The sequence below is a fragment of the Rosa chinensis genome, chromosome 4 (genome assembly GCF_002994745.2).
Source record: "Rosa chinensis cultivar Old Blush chromosome 4, RchiOBHm-V2, whole genome shotgun sequence".
Taxonomy (NCBI): Eukaryota; Viridiplantae; Streptophyta; class Magnoliopsida; order Rosales; family Rosaceae; genus Rosa; species Rosa chinensis.
In genome coordinates, this window is record NC_037091.1 from 22,518,248 (window position 1) to 22,525,860 (window position 7,613).

The 7,613-nt window shown below is 37.8% G+C and overlaps 1 pseudogene; it reads right to left on the bottom strand.

Annotated features, from left to right (window-relative positions):
• Nucleotides 1-7,042: 7,042 nt before the first annotated feature.
• LOC112201183 lies at nucleotides 7,043-7,155 on the bottom strand (annotated as a pseudogene).
• Nucleotides 7,156-7,613: the final 458 nt, after the last annotated feature.

Consider the following 7,613-nt stretch of genomic DNA (forward strand, 5'->3'; position numbering starts at 1 on the left):
CATATAACTTTCGTTTTGTTGCATCTTTAACCTCAGAAAGTCATAATTCGGCATATCTCGACATAATCAGACAACAGATTATTGGCCGGCCTATGTTGTTTGAGTGAAATACAGATCATGGGTAATATATGTCATCTGAAGGCCTAAGAGATATTAGGCTACTAGACAATAGAAATTTTCTGAATCAGACAATAGCCGATGACTGTTGTCTGATGAGTTTATTGACATAGTGTGGGTCGGGCCTGTTAAGCCGGTCTGCTGGGCTTTGAGCCCACTATTTTATTTGGGCTGTTTCTTGGACTTAGTGATTTGCGTTGGGGTTTTGTGCCCTAGGCCCATACTAATTCTCTTTTTTATCTTTTTGGGATCCTATGTTAGTAGCCTTTTACTTTCAATTAATAATTCCCTAAGTTTTTAAGGATCTAAGCACTTTGATGTGTCTCTAGCACCTCTAGAGTAGTATTAAATAAGGAGGAGTCCCGCTATGTCTATGTCTTTAACTGAGTGGGTCTTCTTGTCTACTGGGGAAGGGTATTTAACGGCATATTTTTCCTTGTGATGCAATATATTGGCACCCGATTTGGGTGTGATTAAAAAAAAAACTAAAAAACAATAAATTTTTGAGTTACTTTTTCTTTCTTTCTTTCTTATGGCGGAATATTAAAAATTATTATAAGACTAATCTTAAAAACTAACATTAAGAAAAATGTTATAGAACTTTATTTATTTTAATTTTTTAAATAGTTAAGTAAAATCAATTTTTATTTACTCAAATTAAAATTTTTAAATCGTGCCTTATAATTGGCAGGCACGAGCACTGCCCGGTACGATTTGAGCTCAAGCCATGGGCCAGACCGGGCTTAATGTTTAAGTAAATGGGCTAGCATGAGTTCGGGATGATAATAAATGAGCCGGTCCGAGCACGGCATAAAACACGAATAGACCCGCTTAAAATGGGCCGAGCAAGGCCGGTCCGGCCCGGTTGCCACCTCTATTTGTCACGCCCATTTCCCTAATTTTTTCTTATAAACTCTCACCTTCACCTCTTCATAATTTCTCACTTTCTTCTCCTTCTACTTCTTTTCTTCCTCATTTCACTCACATGCATACTAGAGTTTTTATTCCTTATCCCAAAATGGCATGCAAGAAATGAACAAGTTTCCTTTAGCTTATAAATTGAGGCTTTTTGTTTCTTTTAAAGGGATTAAAGAACCTCTAAAAAATCATTCCATAAGAAAAATTCAAGCAAACCAAAAAATTCCAACTCCCTATCCAAAATCGGTTCCAAGGTTTAATGTTCTTAAACCAATCAATAGCCATAAAATTCCAGTCTTTCTCAACTACAGGTCTACAGTAATATCTACCGCCTAAAAGCTGACCTAGAAAACTTCTCTCATGTACTTCTAGCTACCATGTCAGAAACATTCTTGCAAGCATTTTTATGATAAATTTAATTGTAGGGAATAGAAGTTCGTCTATCAAATTAATATAAAATTTTGGCCTCCAGCAATCACAAGAAGTATGTCACCACCATAATAATAGGGTAAAAACTTGTGTCATATTTTGTGGGCTTATTAATTCCTCCCATTGCTTAGATGCTATTGTATATTTTCACCTATCAATTTCTTATTACATCACACCAATGAACTTGATCCCCAAAAATTATATTTTCCTTTTTTTTTTTTTTGGGCAGATTAAGATAAATCTTATACCATAATTCATTTGTTCATCGTACATTGGATAAGCTCTATGAATAATTAAGAGAATGGCAACGCAATAGCACAATCGAGAAGAGAGAAGGTTCAGACATTTTGGTTTGGCAATTCTTTGCTTCACAAAGAATTTCTTCTTTTTGGCAATTTTCATCTCCCCTTTATTTAGCTTTCTAGTTTACTTTGATTGGTAAAACTGATTTAGGGTCAAAATTCAAATGTATAGTGTGCCGACGAAGGAATTGGTAAAGGTAGATTAGAGCTCTCCCCCATTCCAATATTATGTGGAGGAATTATTCTATGGTCCCGTAGTACTGTGTCATGTGGTGATTCTAATCAATAATATTACTCGAATGTGGTGGGGACCATGCAGGGATGTCACACCCCTGATATTTAACACAAATAAAAATCGATATATAATCCCATAATTACATATGCGTGATCGTTCAACCATCAATACCAAGCACCTGGAAACTTTTTCCCTTTTCCTTTTAAACTACATACGTATTGATGCCCTGAAACCACTATGTCAATATTGACCCGCCCACAAAGTCATATATTACATAAGCTTACGAATTAAATTGTCAACAACAAATTAAAACGTAAATGCTCCTCAGAGTTTACTACATAGCGGAAGTCATGACAATGGCAAAACCAACCAAAATTGCTTCCTACCTATTCTGCCGCCAACAAGCTACCTCAGCTTCAACTAGGATTAACCCCTACACCGTTTGAATAGTGTACCGGGTTGTCACACAACAAACCCGATAAGCTTTTGCAAGCCCGTATGAGTAACTCAAACCACACACAAATCACGCCAATCACGAGAATAACTCACACGTTTCAATCAAGAAACAACTCACACCAACCACGAGAATAACTCACACGAATCACGAGATAAACTTGCACAAATCACGGGATAAACCCACACGAATCACGAGATAAACTCACACAAATCACGACATAAACTCACACGAATCACATTTAAATCAATAAACAAATCACGTTTCAATCAAGAAACAAAGCACGAGATAAACTCACACGAATCACGTTTAAATCAATAAACAAATCAAGTTTAAATCAAGAAACAAAGCACGAGATAAACTCACACGAATCACGTTTAAATCAATAAATAAATCATGTTTCAATCAAGAAACAAAGCACAAGATAAACTCACACGAATCACGTTTAAATCAATAAACAAATCACATTTCAATCAAGAAACAAAGCACGGTGGACAGACTAGAGCTCTAACTGATCGTATTCACTAACCCGGCCAAAGGCGTGAATTCCTTATTTTCCCACCCACGATCACATTTTGTGATCCACGATCCTCAACTCGTAAGTCTTTGAATCCACGGTATAAATACCAAAACATTTAAAGGAGTCGCAGTGGACCCAAAATGTTACACGAATCTAAAATGAAAGATTCCCCGTAATTGACCCCTATCAATTACTCCCGGTATAAGACCCATATTTAAATAACCTACCGCGAACTAAAATGTTCCACAAATACACAAATCTCAACGCTTTTCTCAAATCTCAACTCTTTTCAAAACTAATCGAAATCAACATTTCTACAATCATTTGTTTTCCAAAAGCCACAACCCAAAACCATAAAAAGCATCATTTCATGCATATTGTTTTCATAATTCACAAACCCACCAAAACATATATATTTCACATAAATATATATATATATATGTAGTCATCCGCTTAGGAATGCCTACTAATACTAACTATAGTTTGCAGTTACTAAATAACTCTAAAAAATAAAGGTATTCCGTTCATTAATGAACCTTGTGAGATTACTCACCTCGAAACTCCTGTTGCGTCTTCAATACATAACAAGGCAGCTGTGATGCCCCAGAAATTCGTGTTTATTTTCCGAGGATTTTCCGGAATTAATTTTATGTTTATTGGACAGTTTCGTGGCTCGTGAATGGAGCGGAAGTATTTCGGACGAATTTCTATTCGTAAAGTGTGACTTTAGGGATGGCGCATAGGTTGACTTTTTATTCGTTGGGATTCTCCAAAAACTTCCTTCACGAAAGTTGTAGAGTGCATCGATACGAGTTCGTGGACATGTGGAACGCAAGAATCGGAGTTCGTATGAGAAAGTTATGGGTATTGGAAGGAATTTCCATTTTGGTATAAATAGAAGTTTCCTGAAGGAGAAACTTACTATTTTCATTATTTCCAATTCCGGAAATACTTCTTTCTCTCTCTTCTCTCTCGGCTGCACCTTCAAAATCGAAATTATCCGGCTGACCTGACCTGAACCCGGACGATCCGACCCGACTTTTCCGGCGAACTGCGGCGGTCTCCAGCGACGAAACTTACTAGATCAGTTCGTCTCCTCCGTCTGGTCGTCCTTGTGGTGACCGATTCTCGGTGGCGGCAGCGGTAGAAGGCTGCGCAGTTGGGCGATTTCGGACCCGGTCGGAAATCCTTGTTCCGACGTCGGCGAGGCTTCAAGTCTTCTTGGTTGAGCTCAGAGTAGCCTCCTTGATCGAACCTTGGTGGTTGTTTGGATCGATTCACGTGAAACTTTGTGATTACACGCATTTATATATGTGTAATTACATCTAAAACATTAGAATTAAGCTAATCCTCATGTCAATTATTATGTAATTAATCTAGTTTTATTTATTTTGTAGAAAATAAGCGGAGTTACGGAAATCGTGAGAAAATGAGGCGAAATTGGAGCAAATTGAGTTTTCGACAAAAAGACGGAAGTCAAACTTGAGTCAATACATTGAAAGGGACAAAACTTGATCACTCATAAACAAATGAGACAAAAATGAAAATGGGGCAGCAAATTGAAGCTTATCGGAGATAATGGCTTAACAATTAATTAAACTAACTTTTCTAACGGAAGTGCATCTGCATGTGTGGGTTAATTAAACTAATTGAATAGCCATCATATTTGGGCTGTTCTTTATACCCACGTGCCAGCTGCAGATCCTATTTTATCCACTCTTCCTTTCTTTCCCAGCCACCACAGCGTGCCAACCATTCGTAGTCCATCACCTCAGCCCAGCCCATTGTTTAATTAACCTTAATTCTCTCAAGTACGAACGGAACACATCAGCCACACATATATATTCATCACCATTCACCCTTTCGAGGGACTCACCCTAGAAAGTCCCGCAGACCCCCAGATCCATTCGCTTTTTCCTCTCACTCAACACCGCACCATTACCCTATTCTTCTCTCTCTCTCTTCAATAGTAGCTGCACTCCACCATTACCCACTCTTCTTCTTCTTCACCGAGACACATCACCTCCACCTCCATATCTCTCTCTTCCCATTTTAAATTTTCATCACCAATTTTCATTCTTTGAAGGGAAACTCAAGGGGTTTTCACTACACATCATCAAGGCTTCATCACCACAAAAAAATTTTGGCTTGGTAAAGAGTAGGAGCTTAATATCAAGTTAGGTTTATATTTGCCTATAGCAAATTGTGAGCCTAGCTTGTGTTCCTCTCTCCTCTATCATTTCTCTTAATTTCTTATGTATTTGATGATGTATTTGCTAATGGGTTGTGAGTAGTTCAATTTTGGGAGTTAGAGTTGTGAAGCCCTAACTCATCTTGTATAAATATTGATGCTTTAATTTTAATAAATGCAATTTTCATTGTGTATGCTTTAAATCTGAATGTATTGGTCCTTAGAAGCATGTTTCTAGGCTTTGTCACCCCTTTGAAATTATGTTGTGGGCAATTGTGATGAATAGATTGATAAATTGACAACTTATTGGTCTTGTTGCATCTAGGATTTAAGTGTGGTAACCATTAGCTAGCTTAATTGTAGCTAAGCTTGCTTGGGTCTCTATTATCTTGCACTCTAGGCCTCTAATTTTAGATATTGCGGCCTTAACCTGTGTAATGCCTAAGTTAGAGAGTTGATTGTGGCCCTAACCAGCATAATCGATACACCGAAATGATAATTGGTTTAGTAGCCTTGACCGGTACTAAATACGGGACTTAACACATATAGGAAATGCATGCATTTATGAAATTGGCACCGATATTTGCAAGATAGTTAGTGTGAATCACCCGACACTCCCATATTCCCATTAATTTGAAAATCCAAATTTAATTTCTTGCTTGATAATTAGTTGTTTGCTTTTACTTTAGTTTGCTTTTAATTTAGTTAATTCCCAATTAAAAACTCCCAAACAAAATTCTACCTTCCTTTATGCATAACTCATTTGGGCTACAAGTTAGTGGCTTTGATTAGGCTTAGTGTGAGCTAAGCCGAGCATTGCCGAGGCTTGGTGCCTTGTGAATATTTTATTTTACTTTATTTTATTTTTATTTTTACTTTTTCATTGTATGCTTTTGAGTCATTCTAGCGCCAATTACCTCGGTTAGGTCCAACACCTAATCCCCGAGGTACGATAATCAAGGTTTTAATATTTCCCTTACTTGACAACGATTCGTACGCTTGCGAGAGTTTATGAGCCAAGTCAATGGCGCCGTTGCCGGGGATTAGGGTCTTCGGATCTTAATCCCTTGGTAATTGGCATTTAGGGTCACTTTTAGCATACTTTTATTTTTATTTTTATTTTTATCTTTATCTCTTGTTTCTTTGTTTAGTTGTTATTTATTTTATTTTATTTTATTTTATTTCTTCGGTTAGTTTAGTCAAATTTAGTACTACTTGTGTTTAATTTCTCTTCACCCCTCTAATTACTTGTCAATTTTTCATGAGTTGAATTGGTGCTTATCTTGCTTATCTTGCTTATATTTTGGTTATTGAGATACTCGATTTCTTATTGGTTCTTCGTAGGTATATGAGCGACACTCTACTACCTATCAATTTGAGAAGTGGTCGTGCTTTGCAAAGACTACCTAGAGGAAGACCAACAAGGAGAGTTAGGAGACCAAGACATCTCTCACAAGCACCTTCTAGGTCTCCTATTCGAGTAGTAGATATGGGTGACGAGCGTCAAGGACCACAAGATGAGGAGGAGATTCCATTGAGCCATTATTCATGTCCTAGCATTGTGAATGCTCCATCTTGTATTGTGCTTCCTCCGACAAATGCCAACTTTGAGATCAAGCCTAACATGTTGTCTATTCTACCTACTTTCCATGGCATGGCTAGTGAGAGGCCATATGATCATATAATTGAGTTTGATGCCATATGTTTCACTATGCACTTGGGAGGATTAACCTTGGAGGGTTTGAAGCTTCGATTATTCCCATTTTCTTTGAAAGATCAAGCACGCACATGGTTTCATAAGCTCAAGCCAAGATCCATTCTCTCTTGGGCCGATATGCAAAGAGTCTTCTTGAATGCTTATTATCCACATCATCAGACTACTTATATGCGGGATAGCTTGACCAAGTTCTTTCAAGAGGATAATGAAACTTTTTATGATGCATGGGAGCGCTTCAAGGATATTGAGTTAGGTTGCCCTCATCATGGACTCACCAAGTGGCTTCTTTGCGAATCTTTCTACAATGGGTTGATTATTGATGATAGAAGGAGATTGGACAATGCATCGGGTGGAAATTTTCTTAAGAAAGGTCCTAATGCCGCTTGGGATACTTGTGAGGAAGTGGCTACCCAATCCGGTCAATGGGATAATCATCAAAGGAGAAGAGGAGGTAGAGATGACCACACCATATCTAGAGGTCGAGATTCACATGCATATGGTACTAGAGGCCGTGATGATCCTATGGAGTCTAGAGGCCAAATTGATAAGGAGCCTCGTGGTAGAGGTTTATATGATGTTTCTCATATTTCTAGAGATGATGGAGTTATGAGTTCTAAACTTGAGAGGCTAGAAGCAAAGATTGATAAGAAATTTGAGATGCTTCTTCAAGCTCAAAAGGGTAGTGGTTCGTCTTCTTCACATGTCAAGAGTGTTACTTCTTCACATCTTT